The sequence below is a fragment of the Schistocerca americana genome, chromosome X (genome assembly GCF_021461395.2).
Source record: "Schistocerca americana isolate TAMUIC-IGC-003095 chromosome X, iqSchAmer2.1, whole genome shotgun sequence".
Taxonomy (NCBI): Eukaryota; Metazoa; Arthropoda; class Insecta; order Orthoptera; family Acrididae; genus Schistocerca; species Schistocerca americana.
This window is the reverse complement of record NC_060130.1, coordinates 277697591-277722471: the sequence shown is the minus strand read 5'-3', so window position 1 is coordinate 277722471 and position 24881 is coordinate 277697591. Positions and strand designations below refer to the sequence as shown.

Below are 24881 nucleotides of genomic sequence, written 5' to 3'. Positions count from 1 at the left end.
TGGAGGTGGTCCCCGAGCAGCTCAAAATATCGCGGACTATTCAAGGTGCCTTCCAGACCAACTAGGAAGCCCATTCCTTGCCAGGGAAATGCGCCCCAGGCTATAACAGAGAAACCATCCCCTTGGGCCACGCTTTCTTGGCAGGCAGGACCCATCGGTTCATGTGGTCTGTGCCACACACTGTGTAGCTGTAATCGTGATTCGTCAGATTATTTCACGTTCCGTCACAGTTCCAGTGTCTACCCTGGCGACTGGCGACAAATGCAAGTCGTCGTGCCTGATGAAGTTGGGGCTCCCATGCCCCATGGAACCCATGTTCCGACGGACTGTCAACTGGGAGATGCGCCCAGCCTTTCCTGTGCTGAATTGAGCCGCAATTTGTTGCAATATTCTGCCACTACTGACGATCCGTCTCAGTTGTCGTCGGTCGAGGTCATCGATGGTAGCTTGTCGGCCGGTAGTTCATCTGTTGTGGGCTGTGACACCCTCATTCAGCCTGGACATCCTCCACCACTGTAGAAATCGAAATTCTCATCCGTCGGGCAACGACCGTCATACCCCGCTGGAAAGGCGACAGCTCACGACAATGTTGCATGTTACACAAATCACTTGCACAACCTCTTCTCAGAAGGTTTCCTATACGAATGCAGCTGGCACAGGGGAAGTGTGGTGCGCATACCACACATCCGCGCCAGCTATGCCCCACTGTCCGTGACATTTGCTATGGCAGTGTATTTTAAAGTGGTGCAAAAGATTTGCTACATGCTTTACATTTTCAGGAGTATAAAACCGTCTCCTTCGCAAAACGCAAAAACAGGGAACCATATCTTATGATTACTGATTCCAGTAGTGACGCATTGACATTGAAAACTCCTAAAATACCTGAGTGTAACAATTTGTAGAATTATGAAACGGAACGATCACATACGGTCAGTCGTGGGTAAAGCTGGTGGCAGACTTCGATTCACTGATAGAACGCTACAGAAATGTAACGAATCAACAGAGAAAACTGTTAACAAAACTCTCGTGCAGCACTTCCTAGAATATTTCTGATGTATGTTGGACCATACCAAATAGGACTGACAGGGGATATAGAACGTATAGAAAATTGGCCAGCAAGAGTGGTTGCAGGTTTGACTCACGCGAGGGCGTCACAAAAATTTTGAAATCCCCCGAACTGGTGGACGCTTGAAGACAGACCCAAATATCTCGCGAAATCCTATTTACAACATTTCCAGAATCAGTATTAGGTGAAGAATCTAGGAATATACTTCAGCCCCCTATGTATCGTTCCCGTATGAACCGCGAAGACTAGAATAAGGTAATCATAGAGCACACAAAGGTATTTAAGCAATCATTCTTCTCATGTTCCATATGTGAATGGAACGTGCATCAGCACTAATAACTTGCACCATGGGAAGTACCATCTGTCATCCACTTCACAGTGGTTTGCAGGGTATGGATGTAAATTTAGGTAAAGTAATTGTAGGATTTCGTGAGGTGAAACAGTTCAGTTAGCGCTTTGGTGTAAACGAAGCCATTTCCTTGCGGAAGCGGGGCGCTTGTATTTCTGTGGCTTGTAATTATACAAGAGCATTCCAAGCCAGCAGTAACGTAGAACTTCGCCGCGGATTGCTAATGAGCTTTAAATTTCTGAGGAACGTTCGATACAGGCGCGAGGGCAATTGTGTTGGTCACGAACTTTATCTCGATAAATAAAATTGCTAATGGAATCTCAACATACAATGTAGAATTTTTTCCAAGGAAGCGATGGAGATAGAATCAGCACCGCATCAGTACATTCTGCAGATAGGTAACGGCAAATGAGTGCGAGTTACAGCAACAGAAAGATACAGTTCTTAAGTACAGTTCACCAATCTTTTATAATAGCCTCCATCACTTACACGTATTGCCAGAAATTTCTCACATCATTTGCGTGAATCTGGATGAAGAGCAGTTCTTCGGCCGAAAGCTTTGATAACTTCTTTCATAACACCTTCTTACAGAAAGAATACCAAGAAGCTTCAACTCTGTTGTTATACCATGTTTATCAACTACGAACAGCGTGATCTTTAAATTCTGTTTAGCATCCTAACTAAACTTAAAGCACAAAGGTCAACTAATCTAAACAGATGTGTGAAGCTAATTATGCACGGGATTTAACAGACAGAGAGAGAATTCTAACTTTCTGCCTTATTACGTGTTTGCATATGAGATATTGTCAAGAGGTGAAACATTAAAGTCCAAAAACTACGTCAGTAGGATTCACGTCAAACCTTATCCACGACTCAGTGAGATACGTTGCCATATTCCTACACTCTTGTAAGTCTGGAGTTATACAACCCGTTGCTGCTATTATTGACAGTAGACTGTTTGTACAGGTGCTACGGGGGACGTATGTGTCATGGATACTGCTACTGTGGATTCGCTCTTAGTCTACGCGGTGTATCGCATCCCTTGTTACCCCAGCGTCGGCCGACAGTCATTTCGGTATCATACTCTTGAAAATATGTAAGCGAAATATTATTGCAGTTTCCTGGTGTAATCACTATGTACAGCTTCGTAAGTATGTATCGATTAAAGTCTGATAGCAGGTTACACTTAATTTCGTGCATTAAACTGGTCTTGCTATTTATTTGCCACTTCGTTACGCACGAATATTTTGAACGAAGGAAGATCAGTGTTTGGAGTCTCGTATATGAAGACGTTATTAGATATACAGCATACGCGAGGACTGGAAAATGGTGGGGAACGAAATCGACTGTGCTCTTGCAACGAACAGTTACAGCATTTGCCTTAAGCGATTTAGCGACATCAGGGAAAAACTACATCTGGATTACCCGCCGACTTCCCGAATGCCAGTCTTGTGTCTCACCAATGCTCTCCCTCGCTCGGTGAATGTTTGGAGGGAAAGGCACACAAGTGTAACTGAAGCTGCAATTTAAGTCTGGAGTACAAGTGTATTCCACTGCGCGTAGCCGAGTATGTACAGTGATCAAAATAAATGTTGTACATTGATGTTCAGAAAAAAAAGAATACCTTGAACAACTAGAGATAGGACGTTAATATTCACAGGACATGTGGATTAGTATGTTCTGCATTTCGGTTCAGCATGTGTCCAGTTGCCTAGGAGTCACAGGCAGGGTCCGCCAAGGGCTGTGATAACTTGTTCCATGTGTGATGGCATCGAAGCGTATATCACGCGAATGGCGTCCTGTGGTACAGCCATCCATGCTGCATTCGCCCGTTTCCAAAATTCATCTGTGGTGGTTGACACTGGGTCACAGCACTGCACCAGTAGTTTCATCACGTCCAATACAATTTTCGACTGGCGACAAGTAGTGATGGTGCACTGTCTTGCTGAAAAATGGCATCTGGGGTGTTGCACAGAAAGGGTATGGCTACGGGTAGCAATGATTTTTTGTTGTACCCAATAGCATCCCACACCATAAGGCCTTGAGTTGGCGTGTTATGTCTTGTGCGAATGCAGTCACTGTGATGCCGCTCCCCATGTCTGCAGCGAACCAAAATGCAGTCATCATTTTCAAACTAACAGAACCTGCATTCGTCCTAAAAACTATTTGATGTTATTCCTGTCTCCAGTTATGTCGTTCCATACACCACTGCCGTCTAACAGGTTTCTGCACATTCGTAAAAGATAGGCGGAGGAGTGGACGACGTGCACGTAGCCCATGTCGTAATAAACGGCGACGGACTGTCACCCATGATAGTGTACGATGTGTTACACTGTTCCACTGATGCGCAAGAGCTGACCGAGGACGACTCACATCTCCCCTGCAATGCCATTTGGATGAGGTGTTGATCTCCTCGGGTGGTGGTCTCAGTGGTTCGACTTGACCCATCCCGTCCTGTTCTATGGCGTTCCATGAACCATTCTGCACACACTGCGCTGCTGAAACACTTTGTCCCACAAGAGCAGCGGTTTCCCGGATGGATGCATCACATTCTCTCACGCCAATAATTCGCCCTCTTTCAATCTCACTGAGTTGACGGGCATACGTCTCCGAGGCATTCTGCACGTCTGCTCAAATCACACTGATCCATTACCTTCGGTTTATAGCAACGAGAGCCGCACATTTTGCCAATAGGTCGTGTAGCGCTGCGATATCCGTGTTGACCTTGAACCCGCGGGCCGACATGGTTCAAATGATAACCATTTCTGCATAACACACTAATGTACATGTTCTGTGAATATGAACGACATATCTCTAGTCTTTCAAGGTGTTGTGTTTCTCCTAGTGTATGTTGCTTTATTGTCAAAACTGGACATTCACTGAAGCGCCAAAGAAACTGGTATAGGCACGTTGTATTCAAATACAGAGATATTTAAACAGGCAGAATACGGCGCTGCGGTCGGCAACACCTATATAAGACAAGTGTCTGGCGGTTATTGAAGTGGGGATTTTTCCGCACGACAATTTTACGAGAGTACCGTGAACATCAGGAATTCGGTAAAACATCAAATGTCCGACATCGCTGCGGCCGGAAAAAAAGATCCTGCAAGAATGGGACCAAGGACGACTGGAGAGAATTGTGTGCAATTGGAGTGATATGGGACGCTGATACGTCTAGATACGACTCTAACACGTGACACGTACGTAAGCATCCTGTCTGATCACCTGCATTCAATCATGCCCATTGTGCATTCCGACGGACTTGGGCAGTTCCAGCAGGACGATGCGCCACCCCACACGTCCAGAATTGCTACAGTGTGTCTCCAGAAACATTCTTCTGAGTTTAAACACTTCCGCTGGCCAACAAACGCCCCACTCTTCAACATTATTGAGCATATCTGGGATGCCTTGCAACGTGTGTTCAGAAGAGATCTCCACCACCTCCAACTCTTACGCATTTATGGGCAGTCCTGCAGGATTCATGATGTCAGTTCCCTCCAGCACTACTTCAGACATTAGTCGAGTGCATGCCACGTCGTGTTGCGGCACATCTGCATGCTCGCGGGGGCCCTACGTGATATTAGGCAGGTGTACTAGTTTCTTTGCCTCTTCAGTGTAATAGGAAACAAAACTGATTTTGTTCTATCAATTACAGTCATAAAAAACCACAAATAAAGAAGATAAACACATTTTCACATGATGAACACAAACAAAAACAAAACATTACGAAAGATTCCACTGCAAACAGCACAGTTTCTCCTCACTGTCACCTTGCATAAAACATTGTTTATGAACCAGTTGGCCCTCCTCGTAAATGGAGACACTTTTGAACGTGATTAGGCATTCTCCTTACCAAATTGTCTAGGTAAGCCTGTGGGATATTGTCCCATTCCTCCACAGCAGCCTGTATGATGGCCTGTAAGGTCCCTGGTGGAACAAGGCGATTGCAGACAACTCGTTTTAGACTGGCTCACGCATTCTCAATGCAGTTGAGATCCGGATACTATGGAGGCCATTTCATCCAACTGTTCGTATGCTCCATTAGGAAGGTGTTCACAAAACTGATACAACGGGGCATACACTGCCATCCATTAGCGTGAATCCCGTTTCAATAGAGGTTATTTCAAAAAGGATTTTACAATTCTGAAAATTCATATAAATTAATTTATAGTACCTACAGAGTAGTAGTGTTGGACACCCGTAGCGTCAATTTGTAGGGATATACATCAAGTTTTGTCACGCATAGTTCGCTAGTGGCGAATCGCACCGTGAGGAGCGCTAGCGGCAGCTGCGTTAAAGATGGCTGCCTTCACTGGGCCAGAGCGTGCTAGCTGTGTGTTTTGGTTTGAAGACTCGAAGTTGGCGACAATAGTTTAGCGTAATTTACGCACCAAATTGATAAAGTTCCTTCTAGTAGGCCTACAATTTATGAGTGGCATAAGTTTTTTGTAGAAACAGGGTGCTCGGTAAGACATGGGTAATAATCAGGTCGTCCAAGTATATGTGACGACATTGCTGAGCGAGTAAGACTACGTTTTGTCAACAGCCGTACGAAATCGAACCGGCGTGCATCTCGCGAACTGCAAATCCCACATACAACTGTTTGGAGTGTGTTGAGAAACAGTTTGCATTTGTAACCGTACAGACTGATGATCGTACAAGCAATAAAAGACACAGATAAAATTGCTGAAATGGTTCAAATGGCTCTGAGCACTATGGGACTTAACTGCTGAGGTCATCAGTCCCCTAGACTTAGAACTACTTAAACCTAGCTAACCTAAGGACATCACACACATCCATGCCCGAGGCAGGATTCGAACCTGCGACCGTTGCGGTCGCGCGGTTCCAGACTGAAGCGCCTAGAACCGCTCGGCCACTCTGGCCGGCTAAAATTGCTCGCAAGAACTTCTATGCGGATATGTTAAATCGATTACATGAGGATGAACATTTCTTGGACAAAATCATCTTTTCTGACATGTCGACTTTTCACTTAAATGGCAAGGTTAACACACACAACTGTAGGATTTGCGGCAGTTAAAATCCACATTACACAATGCAACATGTTCGTGATAGCCCAAAACTGGACGCTTTTGTTCATCGAACAAAGAACAAAGTGTTTGGCCCCTTTTTTTTTCGTTAGAGAACCATAAATGGGATGTGTGCATGGATATGTTACAACAATATTTGATACCACAGATCGATGTGGATGAACAAGAACGAAATGTTTACTTCATGCAAGATGGTGCACCACCCCATTACCTGACTGACGTCCGGGATTTTCTCATTGACCGCTTTCCAGGTCAATGGATTGGCCGTGCGCCAATTGTATGGCCCGCACGTTCCCCAGACCTGACACCACTTGATTTTTTTTATAGGGATTCATCAAGGATATCGTGTTTGTACCTCCTGTGCCAGCTTCTCTACCTGAACTTAGAGCAAGAATTTAAGCCGCCGCTGAAAAAGTTACACTTGCAATGCTACAGCGAGTTTGGGAAGAAATTGACTTCCGATGGGATGTATGCAGGATAGCCAACGGAAGCCACATACATCCTTCGTTTAAAGTAAAAAAAAACTTGACATGTTTCCTTACAAAATAACACTAAACCCAGCTCTATATCCTCTTTCAATAAGTTTATATGAATTTTTAAGGTTGTAAAGGCCTTTTTTAAACACCCTGTATGTTCACCAAGTGGAGCCACAGGGCGTGCAAGGATGTCGTCCCTATACGTCACACCAGTCATCCTCCCATGTACTGTCACAAAAGATGTCCTGCAACCATACACGATTCCAGACCAAAACAAGACTGAACCTCCTTGATAAGGATGGCGATTTACGATAAAGTTAGGGCGTAAGTGTTGTCCTCGTTGTCTCCACACAAGAATATCAGTTCTGTCATGGTGCAGCGTGATACAGGTCTCATCAGAAAAGATCGTTGTCCCCCACTGCTGCCTGGTTCACCAAGAGTGGTTTCGCGCCCATGCGACACGACCCTCTCTCCGAACACGATTTACAAGAGAAGCCTCGAGATATCTTGTGGCACGTGCCCCCTGCCCATGGAGCCTATTTCGTATGGCTTGTGTTAACACATGCACTCCTGTATCTGTTTGGAACTGCCGCTGTATCGTTTTTCTTCCGCAGTCACTTCTGTAACGATCCTCTGCTGATCCTGTCGCTAGAAACTTGTTCCAAATTCCAGAGACATCACTTTGATTCACAACGAGATTCGCTGCGACGTCCACCTGTCTTATTCCATGTCCCATTAAAGTGATTATCCGTAGCCTGATCGAACGTTATTGTTATCCGAACCATACCGAAGCAACATAAGTCTCATAATGACACACGGCACAAGTACTGCAATGTTAACAGGTGACACGGTTGCCACATACTGCTCCTCACGGTCGAAACATGGACTGTTCCACCTAGAATGACATTACAAACAGATTAATGTATTGAACTAACGTATTTCTGGAATACGACGTTCAGTATTAAAGTTTCGGCAATATGCAACATTTACTTTGACCACTGTACTATCAATCGTCCATCACCAGCATGCAGTAACCTTAAGGGTAAAGAATCGGAGCGAATCGCTTTAGTTTCTACCTCGAAAGACAGATACTATAGCAGCACGAACTATTTAACAGTTCTAATGGAAAGTTCTGATGTAGTTTGTGATTTAAACTAGGATTCTTCCACAACCCCCATTACATTCATAGAACTATCGCTACGTTACTTTACGACAGAATACGGTGGAGGCAGGGGGAATAAATGCCAGAAACATGACGCTCCACGAATAGTGCAGGGGATTTTTCAGAATATAAGTCAAGAGTGCCAGTTCCAGTGGTTTATAATACGCAGCCTTAAATTTTGGACTTCTTTCTTTATTCAACTCAATGTTTCATAGAATGTAAACATTTAGTTTGTTCTAGAGAACGAGATACGGCTCAGTGATAAAGTAAGTTTAGGCGCACACGGAGAACAGGAGACAACTGCAATCTCCAGTACTGATAAGAGAGATACGTAACTGGTGAGATTAGCTGAGATCGCTGAAAGCGGTATTTTACACATACTGCTATAGCCATGCATTTTGTCTTTGATTAACTGCTGTTTTATATTGTTTTATGGAAGCAACGGAGGACACCGAACGGCAGTCTCACATTCCCACAAAATTATAATTTTACATTGTGTCTGCCAGACGGAATTATAATGGACAACACAAACTCATGAAGCCTCGAGCGCAACAAATTATACGATCATCTACCTTAATATGAATTTAAACACCATAATGCCATTTTACGCACGATCCTATTATATTTTGTATACCCTTGCATTCCTCCGATCTGAGAAATTGCTCACTTAGCTATATAGTTGACTTACAGCTTAATGAGTAGTTTCCAGTCCGCTTAATTTTGGGTCCACATGGCAGAGATACGAATTATAACCTGAAATCCTCTGATCAATACTATCACAATTACCCAAATTCTAATTTTGTTTCTGTCGCCACATTATATTTACAACTATATACCACTGAAAATAGGTTATTTACAGCACAGAAGTTCTAAGCCTATTCTTTACAGTTATAAGTAATATGTTTCTTTGAGAAAGCCCTTACTAAATTGCGTATAGTTTCATTTCGTAGTTATATTACAAGGTTTACAACTTTGCTTCCGCCGTTTGCCGATAGGTGGCGACAGCGGTAAGTAGCGGTCGAAAGAAACAGATCGCAGACGTCAGGCAGTTAGCTTGGACCTAAGTCAACATAACCTCATTCAAACATTAGTCGATTTGTGTCTGCATGGCCGGCCGCGGTGGCCGTGCGGTTCTAGGCGCTTCAGTCCGGAACCGCGAGACTGCTACGGTCGCAGGTTCGAATCCTGCCTCGGGCATGGATGTGTGTGATGTCCTTAGGTTAGTTAGGTTTAAGTAGTTCTAAATTGTAGGGGACTGATGACCTCAGATGTTAAGTCCCATAGTGCTCAGAGCCATTTGAACCATTTGTGTCTGCATCATAAAGTTGTTCTTGATTGAAAATGTCAGTTTACGAGCCTAATTATCGTCTTTTGCGGGAGGTGTTACTGTTTTGTTTCAATATGAAGAAAACAGCGGCGAGTCTCATCGAATGCTATCAAGTACGAATGGTAAAGACGCTATTAGTGAAAGAACGTGTCATGAGTGGTTTCAACGCTTCAAGAACGGTGATTTTAACGTCGTAGACCGGCATAGTGGTGTAAGAGAGAATGTTTTCGAAGTTGCAGAATTGGAGACATTGCTGAATGAAGACTCGCGTCAAACTCAAGAAAAATTGGCACGATTAGTGGGAGTGACACAGCAAGTCATTTCAAAACGTCTCAAGGCCGTGGGCTTGATTCAGAAAGAGGGAACTTGGGTCCCGTGTGAGCTGAAACCAAGACACGTTGAACGGCGTTTGTGTGTTTGTGAACAGTTGCTTCAGAGGCAAAAACGGAAGGGATTCCAACATCGCATTGTGACCGGGGACGAAAAATGGGTTCATTACGGTAACCCTAAACGCAAAAAATCATGATGATATCCCGGCCATGCTTCCACGTCGACATCCAAACCGAATATTCACGGCTCCAAGATCATGTCATGCTCTGCATTTGGTGGGACCAGCTCGGCGTCGTCTACTATGAGGTGTTAAAACCAATTGAAACAATCACAGGTGCTCGTTATCGAACGCTATTAATGCGTCTGAGCAGAACATTAAAAGACAAACGGCCGCAATACAGCGAGAGGCACGATAAAGTGATTTTGCAGCACGACAACGCTCGACCACACGTTGCAAAAGTGGTCAAAACCTACTCGGAAACGTTAAAATGAGAAGTCCTATTCCACCCACCGTATTCTCCAGACATTGCTCCCTCCGACTATCACCTGTTTAAATCAAGGGCACATGGCCTGGCTGACCAACGTTTCCGATCTCATGAAGTCACAAATTGGGTCGATTCGTGGATCGCTTCAAAAGATGAACAATTTTTTCGACGCGGGATTGGTACACTGCCCGACAGATGGGAATGGGAGAAAGTAGTGGACAGCGATGGAAAATACTTTGAATGAGACATGTGTAACCAGTTTGTTTCATTTATGCCTCAAAGGTTGAGGAAAAAACGGCGGAAGCAAAGTTGTACACCTCGTAATTACTGTGTTTTTCAAATAGAATTATTGTAATTCCTGTTGCTAGTATCGTAGTTCTAAAAGAAAGGAATTCAATGGCGTTTCCTTCTTCCAAATACGGTTAGTAGTTTCGGAGAAATTACGACACTTAGAACCTTGGATTTAACTGTTCTGAACAAGAAATCGATTGCTGTCTTACGCGGAAGTTCGTTTTGTAATACGGAACTGTCGCGTCAGTCTGAGGGCGCTCTCCAGCTTGACACAGCTAAAAGAGTCTACTTACAAAAGCGGAATGCTAGAGAAAATCTCAATTTAAAACTGATACTAAATCACACTTGGGTAAGTATGGTTGGGTCAACACGCCAACTGGAAAACAAATGACAGAGCATCTACTGGTGACTTGCCAGTTTACCGCGGAACCAGTTCTGCTCTTTTTGCGAGACCCTTGAAAGACAGGCACATATCAAAAATCCAAGGAATTTGTAAAGCAGGGAACTGAGATATAAAGACTGTTGAATAATAATTTCCCGTCATGAGTTTACTGTCAAAATACACATTTACATTGCCAAATTATACCAGCAACAACAACAAAATGGAAATCAGAAAAGAATGTGGTCGTAAACACTTTCGTAAAGTTCTTTCTGTGTCATTAAGAGTTTGAAATGCACCCGTCTACTGGGATATTCCTTTTCAAGGGCTTCCCAACAATGTGAAGAGACTCAGGGGTATTATTACACATGGTGTAACAACATGATTCTCTTGGGTCGTCGGAGCTTTTGCATAAACTTCATCTTCGAGTTTATCCCACAGAAAAAAGTCCAGTGCTGTCAAATCCGGCGAACATGCAAGCCAGTTGATAATTCCGTCAAGCCCTACGCAGCTGCCAGCCGCTGGTGGCCGAGCGGTTCTGGCGCTACAGTCTGGAACCGCGCGACCGCTACGGTCGCAGGTTCGAATCCTGCCTCGGGCATGGATGTGTGTGTTGTCCTTAGGTTAGTTAGGTTCAAGTAGTTCTAAGTTCTAGGGAACTTATGACCTCAGCAGTTGAGTCCCATAGTGCTCAGAGCCATTTTTGAACCCTTTGCAGCTGGTACGGCATACATCTATGTACTTCAAGTGGTAACTCCTCTAGCAGATCGGTAAGAAATTGTGCCTACGTTTCACTCGTTAAGGCTTCTTCAATCAGGTAATGACCAATGTCACAGTCCAGTGGCCGCTCGTGCAAGATAATACCAACGAACTACAATGTAGTGGTCTGTAAGTTTGGACTTACAAGCTCAGTAACGGTAACTAAATTGAGTATATTAAGTTTCCGTATGTAAATTGAACTGTTTAAATATATTTAAATTTTATAATTAATAGTTTAACATTGTGAGGAATGAAATAAAATTAAAAAAACTGGTGTCTGTGAGAATCGAAGCCAGGTCGGCAAGTTGCCAGTCTGGGCTTTAGACCATTCAACCACGGTGCCGCCACGACAGCGGTCCTTTAAAAATACCTCATTCTCATACACTTGCACAATGCACTACATGCGATTTCAAAGAAAAATACTGGCCTTTTGAATTCAGTAAATTGCCGCAATCGATTGACTTCAGATCAAGTATTTGTTCAGAACATGATATGCCCTTTCTAAAACCACCTTTATATTCACCTAAATTACTCTCCAGTGTTGTTTCTACTCTGTTTAGTATAATCCAGGAAAATATGTTATATGCAACTTGTTGCAAAGAATTCTTCTGTACTTGTTAACATATTGTTTATTGACTTTCTTATGTAGTGGATGTAGCAAGGCCACTTTCCACTCTCATGGGAGTTTTTCTGTTTTCCAAGTTTCCTCAAAGATTAATTTCAGCAGTTGTTTATTTTTGGTAGAGACTACTCCAAAACCTCTGCTGTAGTAGAGTCTTCTCCACTAGCTTTATTAGATTTTAATAGCTTCTTAGATTTCTTTCATAGTTAAGGGTAAATAATCTAAATTTTCATAAGTGTTTGAGTACTAGAGCTTACGGATTGGTTCTGGACAATTAAGAAGCTGATCAAAATATTTTGCAACTATTTCGAAATTTTCAGCGTTACATAAGCCACATTGGTGAGCCTCGTCACACACCCCTCTGTAGTTAGATTTACATTTGAAGTACATCCACCTAATTGCTTATAACTCACTTTTTCCTCCAAAGATCTACTGGAAAAGGGCCTCTTTAGGAGATCATCTACAGAAAAGAGTTTTATGTTATATTTTGTCGTGTACTCACTTATTTTACTACCATGCAGCATGAAATGAAAAAAGTGTTGGCAACAGCTGGAATCGAAACGGGATCATAGATGGTTGGATGATTTAAGGGACCAAACTACAGGTCATTAGTGCTTTCTTCCTCAGACAAACAGGTCTACATGATTGTGCATTAGAGATGGCCGACCGCGCAAAACCCAGGGCAAGAAATCCCCAAGGTCTATCTCAGGTCAACGAAGGCTAGATAAGGCATAAAAAGAAGAAAAGGAGACATAGCGGGAATGAAAGGCGAGGTGCCAAGTCCAGAGGGGAACTAGAAGCCCGCGGAAGTAGAGTGCAATGAGGGGATATAGCCCTACAGCCCACGATCACTTACCAGTGGTACCCCACTTAGAAACTGCCGATGGAAGACTAACAACACGTACAGGGCAGGAGAAGCACAGATACAGGAAAGACGAACAAGTCGAACAGACCACGCAAGAGGGGGAGGAAGAGTAAAAGAGCAGGTAGGGTGAGGGCCTGGATGGACCACCAAGCCCAGACAGCCACAGCCCGGTCTGGGTAGAGGAGGCAACAGAGTGTACTGCCAACCCCTCAATAGGCCGATAAATTTAAGTGGTTCTCGCTTAAAGGGAGTGAGAAAAGCTCCTTCACGAATAAAACATAAAACTAACTAGGCCACTGAGACATCGCCTCCCAATATCAGGGGTAGCGAGTCATGGAGATTAAGAACTCGTCGCAGGGCGGCTAGGGTGGGACAGTCCAGCAAAATGTGGACCATCATCAAATGGGAACCACAACGACCGTGGGGTGGGTCCTTCGGACGGAGGAGATGACCATAAGTCAGCCAAGTATGGCCGATGTGAAGCTGGCAAAGGACGGTAGAGTCTTTGTGAGAGGCCTGCATCGAGGACCTCCACAAACCCATTGTCTTCATTATGACCCGTAGTTTGTTTGGCCGCTACGGTCGCAGGTTCGAATCCTGCCTCGGGCATGGATGTGTGTGATGTCCTTAGGTTAGTTAGGTTTAATTAGTTCTAAGTTCTAGGCGACTGATGACCTCAGAAGTTAAGTCGCATAGTGCTCAGAGCCATTTGAACCAAGTTTGTTTGGCGAAGTTAGAGTGAGCCGTTCCGTATTCAAGATCTCTAAAACTTGATGGTGTAATACCGATCTCAAGAGTCAGTTTACTAGTTCCCAGTTTGGACAGGCTTCAGCCGGTTCATTCTCCAGGATCCCAATGTGACCCTGGGTCCAGACGAAGGTCACTCAGCATCCACTTTGTTCAAGAGAATATTTGGAATCCTGGATAGCCATGACCAAGGGATGGCGAAGGTAACACTGGTCGAGAGTTTGCAGACAGCTCAAGGGGTCGCTGCAGATGAGAAAGGACTCACCACTGCAGAAGCGGATATGCTCAAGAGCACGAGAGATGGCTACCAACTCCAAGTGAAAACACTACAATAATCCAGCAAAGAGCGCAGTTCAGTATGTCCTGTGTGAGTCTAAGCAAAGTATAAGTGACCAGCAACAATCAAACCATCGGTATAGATTACTTCTGAAACCCGGGATGCGTCAAGCATGGAGAAAAATTGGTGGCAGAGGGCCTCGGGATGAACCGAGTCCTGTGGATCTTCTGGGTCACTGAATTACCAGTCTGTTATTTAGCCACTCGACCACAGTGCCGTCACAATACTTTACAAATCCGTCGTACTGTACACTTGCAAATACACTACATGCCGTTTCAAAGAAAAATTTTGTGCTGATGCTGTGAACAACGTAGCAACATAGTGCTGAAAAGGATGATATCACTTCACAGCAAGCGCAATAGAAAACAGACAGCTGTGTCGCTCCTCTGAGTTGATTATAGTGAGGCTAAACATAATTTCAGCACTCGATAATGGTTTCTAGTTATCGTCTACAGAGCGCTACAAAATATATTTTCGTCCATTTTATTTGCAGAAAAGCACGCATTCGAAGAGAAATTGTGTAATTTTAATGCGATTTCCGGCTCGTATTCAAAGAGAAATGGCGCAATTTTAGTGCGATATTTACAGCGTGCTTTAATACATTAGCACGTGACAGCCGGCCGCCACTGACATATCTCTAATTATGCCGCACCAAACGTTCACACTGCACTGCCTCTGATAATGAACGGCCTCATTCAGTGCGGTGTCTCAGCAGCCCAATAATGCATAATTCTTACATTCAGCTTCCCATGATTCCTAAAGGTAGCTTCAATGGAAAAGAGAATTCTTTGAGAAAATAACACTGTCCTGACGTCACATCAGAACCGAACGACTGATTTCCGTATGCATCTCATTGGTTAATCTGCCGGTGAAGTGGCACAAAATACAGATGGAAACTGCGTGTAAAAAGCGAACAAATCTGAACTGATGTAATCCAGAGGCACTCGCAGTTTCTCTGGAACTAAATGTATAATATGAACAACAGCTACCAGAACATCAATTCCTTCGCTCCTCTCGTTATAAGCTTGCTGCTCACTCTCTGTGTAGTAGAATAGCAATTTTTTGCACATTCGTTGAATTGTCATTCTTATTGGAAACTGCCTGTCGGGATAATTTCGTAGGGACAACTAACTATACTCTTTGCATTCTTTCTGCACTCTTTGTAAAGAAGTATCAAATAAGATTTCTTTTAGTCTGTTAAGTTTTTTTGAACCAATGCGCACTCGACACACGTGAACGACACAGACGGAATTAAAACCACACTTCCTCTGTGCCCCTTATACACCGTATTGCGACGGTGCAATACTGTTTGCACCTTACCCAACGTGACGTATTTCCTTATTTGGGCATTAAATCACGTACTTTTGCATAAGAGAGCAATCTGTCTCGTGTTCAAAACAGATGAAACGTAAGTTCTAAACATTATAATTACTATAATTACTCCGGAAATAGTTAGCTGAATTTTGTGGATGAAACACCGTTGTAATTGTCTCTTTTAGAACTACGATACTAACAACCGAAACTACTATAGTTCCACTTCAAAAAGTGAAGTTGATACTGATCTCTCTTAATTAATGTAGCTGTGAAAAGATACCATACGTCATTTAGTGAGTTCTTATTCACAATTTATTTGGGCGCAAACAGAATTCGGGTATCTTAAACGGTTCATTAAACATCTGAGGTGAACAGCTTAGCTTAATTACCTTGTATTACAGTATCATTGATTGTGGCACCAACGCTGAATGCGAACATCGGTAAGAAGACTAATTCACTCGACTGGAAACCCGGAAGCTTCTTATTAGTTCAACTCGCTGAGAAAGATGACAAAATAATATCATTTCACTGGTATTTTTTCGCACACCAAACAAACCCAGGACGAATCACGCACCTTTTCTTTGAATCTTCTAATCTCTTCCTTTAACCCAAATTAGTAAAGGTCCTACAATACCGAAAAATACAACAGAAATGCGACCTCCTACCTGGGTAAATTACACTTCCCTACGTTTCTAAATCGTGGACCAGCTGTCCAGTGGAAAAACTTGCATGGTCATGGTATACGCAAAGTAAACGCTGCAGCTAATCCCACTGTCCCTGACGAATAACTGAACCGATATTTCGCATTATCCATTACCACAACTGAACCACAAACGAAATGGAGACTCAGCGATTACTTCATGGGGATAAACGACTGAAGACACGAAAAATTCTATCTACAGTATGTTACTTGCAATACCGTCAAAAAAGTCATCCTGCGTATCACACAAGCACCTACTGGCATCACATTCCAAACGATGAGGCTTGTTACTGACCCACTACTGCCCACTGTAACACGTATCCTCAATCACTCCTTAACCACAAGTGTTTTCCCTGAGGCCTGAAAATAGGGAGTAGTTAAGCCACTACCTAAAAAGGACGTTGCCACAGCACCCTCTGATTACCTAATTATTTGCGTTTTTCCTGCACCGTCCATGGCGTTAGAATATATAGTCCACGACCAGCTAACGAACTACCTAACTGCCGGCCGAAGTGGCCGTGCGGTTAAAGGCGCTGCAGCCTGGAACCGCAAGCCCGCTACGGTCGCAGGTTCGAATCCTGCCTCGGGCATGGATGTTTGTGATGTCTTTAGGTTAGTTAGGTTTAACTAGAGCTAACTTCTAGGGGACTAATGACCTCAGCAGTTGAGTCCCATAGTGCTCAGAGCCATTTTGAACTACCTAACTACAAACAACATACTAGTAGAATACCAATGTAAAAGATGACCTGAAGCTTGCCATGGATGCACAAGAGGCAACAATCATGTGCTTCGTAGACATCAGGAAAGCCTTTGAAACTGTCGACTTCGACATTTTACTTGCCAAACTTAGCGGCCTAAATTTCTCGGCAAGTGCAAAGCAATAGTTTCGCTCATACCTGACGTCTCACCACCACTGCGTCATGTCCGGCACCATAAAGTCACAATGGATGCAGGTAGTACCAGGCGTCTCCCAGGGTTGGGTATTAGGTCCTATATTCTTTTCACTATACGTCAATTATGTCCTCCTGCAAATACCACATGTGCGCTGATGACCTCCAGTTTATCTTAGTGCAAAACCAATAAACCTAAAAGCAGCTACCAAGAATCTCAATTTTGACCTGCACGCACTATCAAAAGTAGCGCAGGTTCAAAGCATCCAAACCGAAGCCGTATTGGTTGGTCATTCTACGCTCATTAGCCCGAAATATTTGGAATCGCTACCATATTTAACCCTAAATGGGCATGTATCAACTTCTATGCTTCAGCAAAGAATCTCTCCGTCGAGTGGCCTACCGGGACCATCCGACCGCCGTGTCATCCTCAGCGATGAATGCGGATAGGAGGGGCGTGGGGTCAGCACACCGCTCTCCCGGTCATTATGATGGTATTCTTGACCGAAGCCGCTACTATTCGGTCGAGTAGCTCCTCAATTGGCAACACGAGGCTGAGTGCACCCCGAAAAATGGCAACAGCGCATGGCGGCCTGGATGGTCACCCATCCAAGTGCCGACCACGCCCGACAACGCTTAACTTCGGTGATCTCACGGGAACCGGCGTATCCACTGCGGCAAGGCCGTTGCCTCAGCAAAGAATCTAGGGGAAATAATAGATGAAAGTCTTTATTGAACTGAGCTACGTAACTGCAATGTGCAAAAAATCATCAGCGTCTCGCCACAAAAAAAAAAAAAAAAACTATTCCCTCTTGACCTGAAAAATAATTATACTTCCAATGATTGATCACGGTGATGTTATCCTGCAACGCCTTTCCCAGGAAAGCTAACGGCGTCTGAAACTGGTTAGGAATGCCTGTGTTCATTGTATCTGTGATGTTCGACTCTTTGATCATATTTGACCATGATATGCACAGCTACCCTGGCTGTGTGCAGACAAACGCAGATATTTTCATACCCTCTGTCTTCTTTACTGTCTTTCATAGAACACTGTCCTTCATCTCTCTCCTCGACCTTAACGCTCTCGTATGAACAACATAGCAGGAACACCCATTTCCGTCAGAGCAAAATCCTTTCTTCCCACTCCATCGTTCAGACACTATTTCAAAGCCCTTCTTGATACCAGGAACCCGATTCTGGTATAACCTCCACATTATATTGGGGAACTGAATAACATCTCAAGCTTGAGAAGAAAGTTAATGACATATCTACTGAAGCAAAAATAAGATTTACCATTGTTCCTACACGCTCTTTCAACCCTTGTACATCCTTCTTTCCAATCAGATCTTCTCATTTCCCAGTACTGTTAGCTGGCTCAGTGTCAAATTTCCTTTCGTCAGTACCAGCTATATCAAAAAACATCCATTTTGTTCACCAATCACGTCTTTTTATATCTGCCACTATCAGTGTTATTACTGTCATCATCATCATCATCATCATCATCATCATCATTATCATCGCCACTATCATTATCATTACTACCACTATTAGTGGCAGCTGCAGTAATACAAATACTGCCAGTATTAACTTTATTAGTTCATAGTCAGTATTATTTACTCGCATTGCCACTTCAAACACTCAAATCATTTTAACACTGTTTGTCATATGAAAGTTGTTATTTCTTAGGTAACTGTAATGTAAAATGGTACTATATGCATGACGCCCTGGTCCGATGTAATAGAGGGCCTGATGGCCCGAAGTGCACCAGGTTAAATAAATAAATGCACTACAGCAACAATAACACCTGTAGTTGCAGAGAGGTGGTTTTCAGTGATGAAGACCCAGGACTAGTTTTCAAGATACGACTGGTTTAAATCTTTTTACGGCTATCCCAGTTTCAGTTTTTGATAGTTTTCACAAGTAATTTCGGCTGAATACGTGGATGGCTCCTGTAAGGCTCAGTACGATTCCATCCCCTCCATCACTCACCCAGTCTTTGTGGGACAAAGACAGTGTGTTCCCCTTCTGAAGACGTCATCGTCAATTTCCAACACAAAGAAGGGGAAAGGAACGCTGTTTCAAAGGCGTTACAACTCAGGATGATGTCTTCATCTCAGTCGTTAGTGTGTTGTCCACACACGTGTAATCTTTCAAATAGTTTCTTTGTGGTGTCGCCCGCTTGTTTCAGTTTATTGAGATTTATTTTTTATACCTGGCGCAGTTCTCTTGCATCATTTCATTACAACTACACGGGAGACGGCCATGGAAAAAAGAGATGTCGGGTATCACATGTACCAGGCCTCTGTGGTTTTCAGTCGATAAACTGCGTATTGTGAGTAATACTACATTGTACAACAAGTTTCATTTCTGTTCTCCAATTATGTTCGCTGTCAAAGACAACAATTAACCCTCAGATAATCAATTCAGACCGAGAAGGTTGCATGTCATCCCTGGCATGTCATCCACAAACAGTTATCAGACCCGAATTCGAGAATGTGTCGTTCTTCATATAAGCAAAGACTAGAAACTGTTCAATCATCTCTTCAAAATCAGCTTCTAAAAACGTCGACGGGACGTTAAATTCCCACGATCCGATTTGAAAACAGCGCAACATAGACCTGCATTTAGCGCACTAAATTAAAGATTTGACCTGGATCGAATCTGTGCCCTGCTCGATAAAGGCTTCCGCATCACAAATAAACGGGGTGCGTTTGAACATGTAAAGGGATTTCTACGTTCATAGCGACTCAGGTGGTCTACCGAAAAGGCTTCCTGGTTTAAAGCTCATTTATATTTATACTTACACATTACACTGCACACCTTCGGCCACAACAGGGAGTCAACCTGTGATCCTTTTGTTGCCATGTATCAGTTCTCGTGCACGAATCTGGTATGTCACTACTAACTAGCTGCCCACAGGAATGCCAACTCAGTGCTGTAAATCAATACTCCAAATGCTAATTGAAGAACAATCTAGCTCGTGTAAAAAAAGGAAATATCATCACTGCAGGGGCCAACAACATAGTGACGTACAGCAAGATGATGTAGCGATAAAACAATTGGCTCAAATCTAGGCGATCTTCGGTAGGCTCTTACCGAGAAGGCAACACGCGATGGTAAATTTGGAGAAAAAGAACCCTGCTGCGCGCCTTCTTAACCTTCAGATCATTTCACGGCGCGTTTCGGAGCCTACGCCCCATTCTCGTGTGGTACACAAATCAAACAATTCTTTTTTGTAGTGGTCTCGCGGTAGCGTTCTCGCTTCCCGAGCACGGGGTCCCGGGTTCGATTCCCGGCGGGGTCAGGAATTTTTCCTGCCTCTAGATGACTGGGTGTTGTTGTGTCGTCTTCATCATCATCATTCATCCCCATTACGGTCAGAGGAAGGCAACGGCAAACCACCTCCATTAGGACCTTGCCTAGTAAGGCGGTGCGGGTCTCCCGCATCGTTCCCCTACGCTCTGTAAAGAACCATGGGACTTCATTTCCATTTCCAGTTCGGCTGCTTCACTTTTCGTCACCAAAACCCATCTTGTTTAGAAAGAACTGCAGAAGTTATAATATAGCTTTAGCAATGGCGGCACATACCTTTTGAAGACATCAGTTTCGTGGCTAGGAATAAATGCAGACGGCCTCGACTTGGTTTGGCACTTCGACTTATCAATGACGTACAGTATACAAGCGTCTTACAGCAAGCAAAGTCCGTCTACAGAAGTTTCTAGCCCCGAAAACGAAATGTTACAAGAGAGGTACTGGCCACAGTTACTAAGAGAATATCTTAACAATTCTCGAATGTATAATGTGAAAAGTTGTAGTGATTTCTTTCACGCAGGAAACCAGAGACGTTATGGTGACGCAAAAGATGCAAAGAAACTAAACAGAACAAGGAAGAGAAATTAAAGTTTAACGTCTAATCAACGACGTTGTCATTAGAAAGGGAGTAGAAACTCAGATTGGGAAGGACGGGGTAGAAAATCATCTGTGTGCTTTTGAAACGAACCATCGCAGCATTTACCTTGAAAGTTTTAGGAGGAACAACTAAAGAACTAAACGTGGACAGTCGAACGGGGATTTGAACCCCAGCCCCTCACGATACGAGATCGAAATAGAGTTCTATTACTTGTATATTATCTGAGGCTGGAGCATACACTCCGACACACACTGTTATGAACAGGAAAAGTTAAAGGCGAAAACCGTAACAAGTCTCGATTTCTTCTTCTCCAATGTCAACAGTCGCAAGTGTGACGTACATGTAACAACACGGCCATGTTTAAAATAACGTGCAATATCTAGCAGTACGACCAGCCTGAGCATTAAAGATGATAACAATTATTATGTTTTATTTTTCTTCGCAGAGTACCACAGCTCTTTAGGAAAGGAAAATAAGGCTTTAACGATCCGTCGACGATGACGTCATGACATACAAAGGACAGGCTCTGGAGGAAGAAAGGATGAAGAGGTAAGTGGGGAGTGTCCTTTTCAAAGGGATCATCCGGGCATTTGCCCTTAAAAGATTTAGAAAACCACCCAAAACCAAGTTCTGTGTGCAAACCATTACGTCATCTCGCTCGCCTTAGTTTTATGGATTTCAAGGCATTAGCCTTGGTACTCAAATGGTGGAAAACTACGGGGAGCGTTCAATAACTAACGGAACTTTCTTTTTTTTTTTTGAAAGCAGGTTGGTTTTACTCAGGATTCCAATACACTAATTTATTCCCTACCCATCTGACTACAAATCCGTGTTCTTCAACATAATCTCCGTTATATGCGACGGCATTATGCAACCCAACTAGGAGGGCCTGTATGCGCCTGCACGGTAACACTCTACTGGTCGACGTCGGAGCCAACGTCTCGCTGCATCAATATAACGTCCCCATCATCCACGTACCGCTTCCCGCAGAGTGCATCCTTCATTGGGCCAAACACATCGGAGTCGAAGGTGCACGATCCGGTCTGCAGGATGGATGAGGAACAACAGCCCAATGAAGTTCGAAGTGATGAACCCGTGTTTTATCGCCTGTGATGATTTTCAACAAAAAATTGTCACGATCGGCCTCGTAACGTGCAATCAATCCCGTACAGATGACCCTTCGTTGCTCTTTATGCTCTTCTGTTAGGCAGCGACGAAACCAGCGGGCACACACCTTTGAGTAATCCAATTGGTGGACGTGTGTGTCAGCATTTTTAACAGAGTCGTCCAGTTGCGCACCGAGGCTTTTGATTGTGATCCGTCGATCACCTGGAATGGCAGAGTCCAACAATGCAGGAGTAACAGCTGCGTGCGGCCGAGTAGAAGCAGTGTCCTTCTATTATTCTAGGACATGTATATAATCCTGAAAGATTAATGATTCACTACACTCTCAGAAACGTGGACAAATTTCAGCACACATTACTTACTATCCTTTTAACAAGGAAGAGCCTCTGCCCAATGTTCTTCGCCAAATACTTGATAACGTTTAGCACCCTGGCAGCCACCCATCCATTTGAGGCCGCACATGAATGATTTCTGTGGCACGAAAACTCACTTCTAGTGTTTCGCCGTAGCGTCCCACAAAACTAAATCTCAGCAGCAAACGATGCCTCTTCGATGAATCTCGACCTATCAGTGGACGTTTACACCTCGCAAAGGAGCTGCGGCCTCGATTCAATAGAGATGTGTCGAGCACAATCAAAATATTCGTATGATGGTTTCCACAGAGTTGAGGCAGACTACAGAAACGGTTATGGTTCGGCCGGCCGAAGTGGCCGTACGGTTAAAGGCGCTGCAGTCTGGAACCGCAAGACCGCTACGGTCGCAGGTTCGAATCCTGCCTCGGGCATCGATGTTTGTGGTGTCCTTAGGTTAGTTAGGTTTAACTAGTTCTAAGTTCTAGGGGACTAATGACCTCAGCAGTTGAGTCCCATAGTGCTCAGAGCCATTTTTGGTTATGGTTCAAATGGCTCTAAGCACTATGGGACTTAACATCTGAGGTCTTCAGTCCCCTAGAACTTAGAATTACTTAAACCTAACCAACCTAAGGACATCACACACATCCATGCCCGAGGCAGGATTCGAACCTACGATCGTAGCAGCCGCGTTGTTCCGGACTGAAGTGCCTAGAACCGCTCGACCACTGCCGCCGGCTGGAAACGGTAATACCTCGCGAAAACATTAACCAACTAACACGAAAGTTAAGCACACTATTACTTCAGTAGTAATTCACTCTGCCGCTTCAAAAGCAGCAGTGCTACTACTTATATACTCCGTATTTAAGTTTCAGACAACATCATGTCTGGAAGCCGGACAGCATTTACTGTTGAGTGAGGAAAAAAGGGATCAGATATCCAACGACGTCAGTAACGTCGGCGTACCATTTACCGGATGCACTACAATGGAAGATCATTGACAAACTGCAATGGAAGGTCATTGACAAACTGGAAACCGGTGAAATTCATCAAAAGTGGCAAATGATTAGACGTTTTTTAATCTGTTGTTCATAGACTGTGACAACAATTTATGACTACAGGTTCAGCGTCCGAAAGGTTCCAAGGTCTAGGATGCGTGGTGATAAGAACTTGCTGTTCTACACTCCAAAATACAGAAACGCATCCACACCTGCCCTTAACGCAGTTAAAGAAACAGTGACATCTTCGATTACTGAACGCAGAAAGGATCACGAAGCTTGCACATTATCTAACACCTGTTAGTGGCTACTAATATGAACTATGCCCACCCTTCGCCTTTATGAAGGCCTGAACTCTGTTGAAGACACTTTGATTCAAGTTTCCGAATGTCTGTGGAAGAATGGCACCCACTATTTCTCAACAGCTGAAACAAAAGAAGTTATTGATATAGGACGCCGAGGTCTAGAGAGTAGAAAAACAAGGAAGAAAGATTAGGAGTTAAAGCCCTGTCGAGAACGAGGTAGTTATAGATGGAACACAAGGTCGAATTGTATCAAGGATTGGGAAGGAAATTGGTCGAGCCCTTTGAAAAGAACCATCCCGGCATTTGCTTCGAATGATTTAGGGAAACCATGGAAAACCTAAATCTGGATAGTTGGTCGTGGATTTGAATCATCGTCACCCCGAATGCAAAATGGTTCAAATGGCTCTGAGCACTATGGGACTTAACTTCTGAGGTCTTCAGTCCCCTAGACTTAGAACTACTTAAACTTAACCAACCTAAGGACATCACACACATCCATGACCGAGGCAGGATTCTAACCTGCGACCGTAGCGGTCGCGCGGTTCCTGACTGTAGCGCCTAGAACCGCTCGGCCACCCCGGCCGGCCCCGAATGCGAGTCCAGTGTGCTAAGCAATGCGCCACCTCGCTCGGAGCGAAAAGCCAGTCATTTCAGGAATATTACTGTCTACAAACCATTGCCTCACAGATGCTCCAGGGTACATTCTCATGGTGATAAAGTCAGCCGGCCGGTGTGGCCGTGCGGTTCCAGGCACTTCAGTCTGGAACCGCGTGACCGCTACGGTCGCAGGTTCGAATCCTGCCTCGGGCATGGATGTGTGTGATATCCTTAGGTTAGTTAGGTTTAAGTAGTTCTAAGTTCTAGGGGACTGATGGCCTCAGATGTTAAGTCCCATAGTGCTCAGAGCCATTTGAACCATTTTTATGATAAAGTCAATCGGCGTCTCCGAGCTGTTCCTCTACGGTACGCAGTAACAATGCTGTAAAACGAGTTCATATCCTTCCGCATTTAGCGCTTTCTTAAACACAATTAGGAGACCATAACCT

General features: G+C 44.0%; 1 protein-coding gene and 1 pseudogene across 1 annotated transcript in view; both read right to left on the bottom strand.

Annotated features, from left to right (window-relative positions):
* The window catches only part of LOC124554778 (HEAT repeat-containing protein 5B), a 475467-nt gene that overhangs the window by 342280 nt on the left and 108306 nt on the right, over positions 1-24881 (bottom strand). The gene's annotated exons all lie outside the window — the stretch shown is intronic.
* Positions 17721-17838, bottom strand: LOC124557264 (annotated as a pseudogene).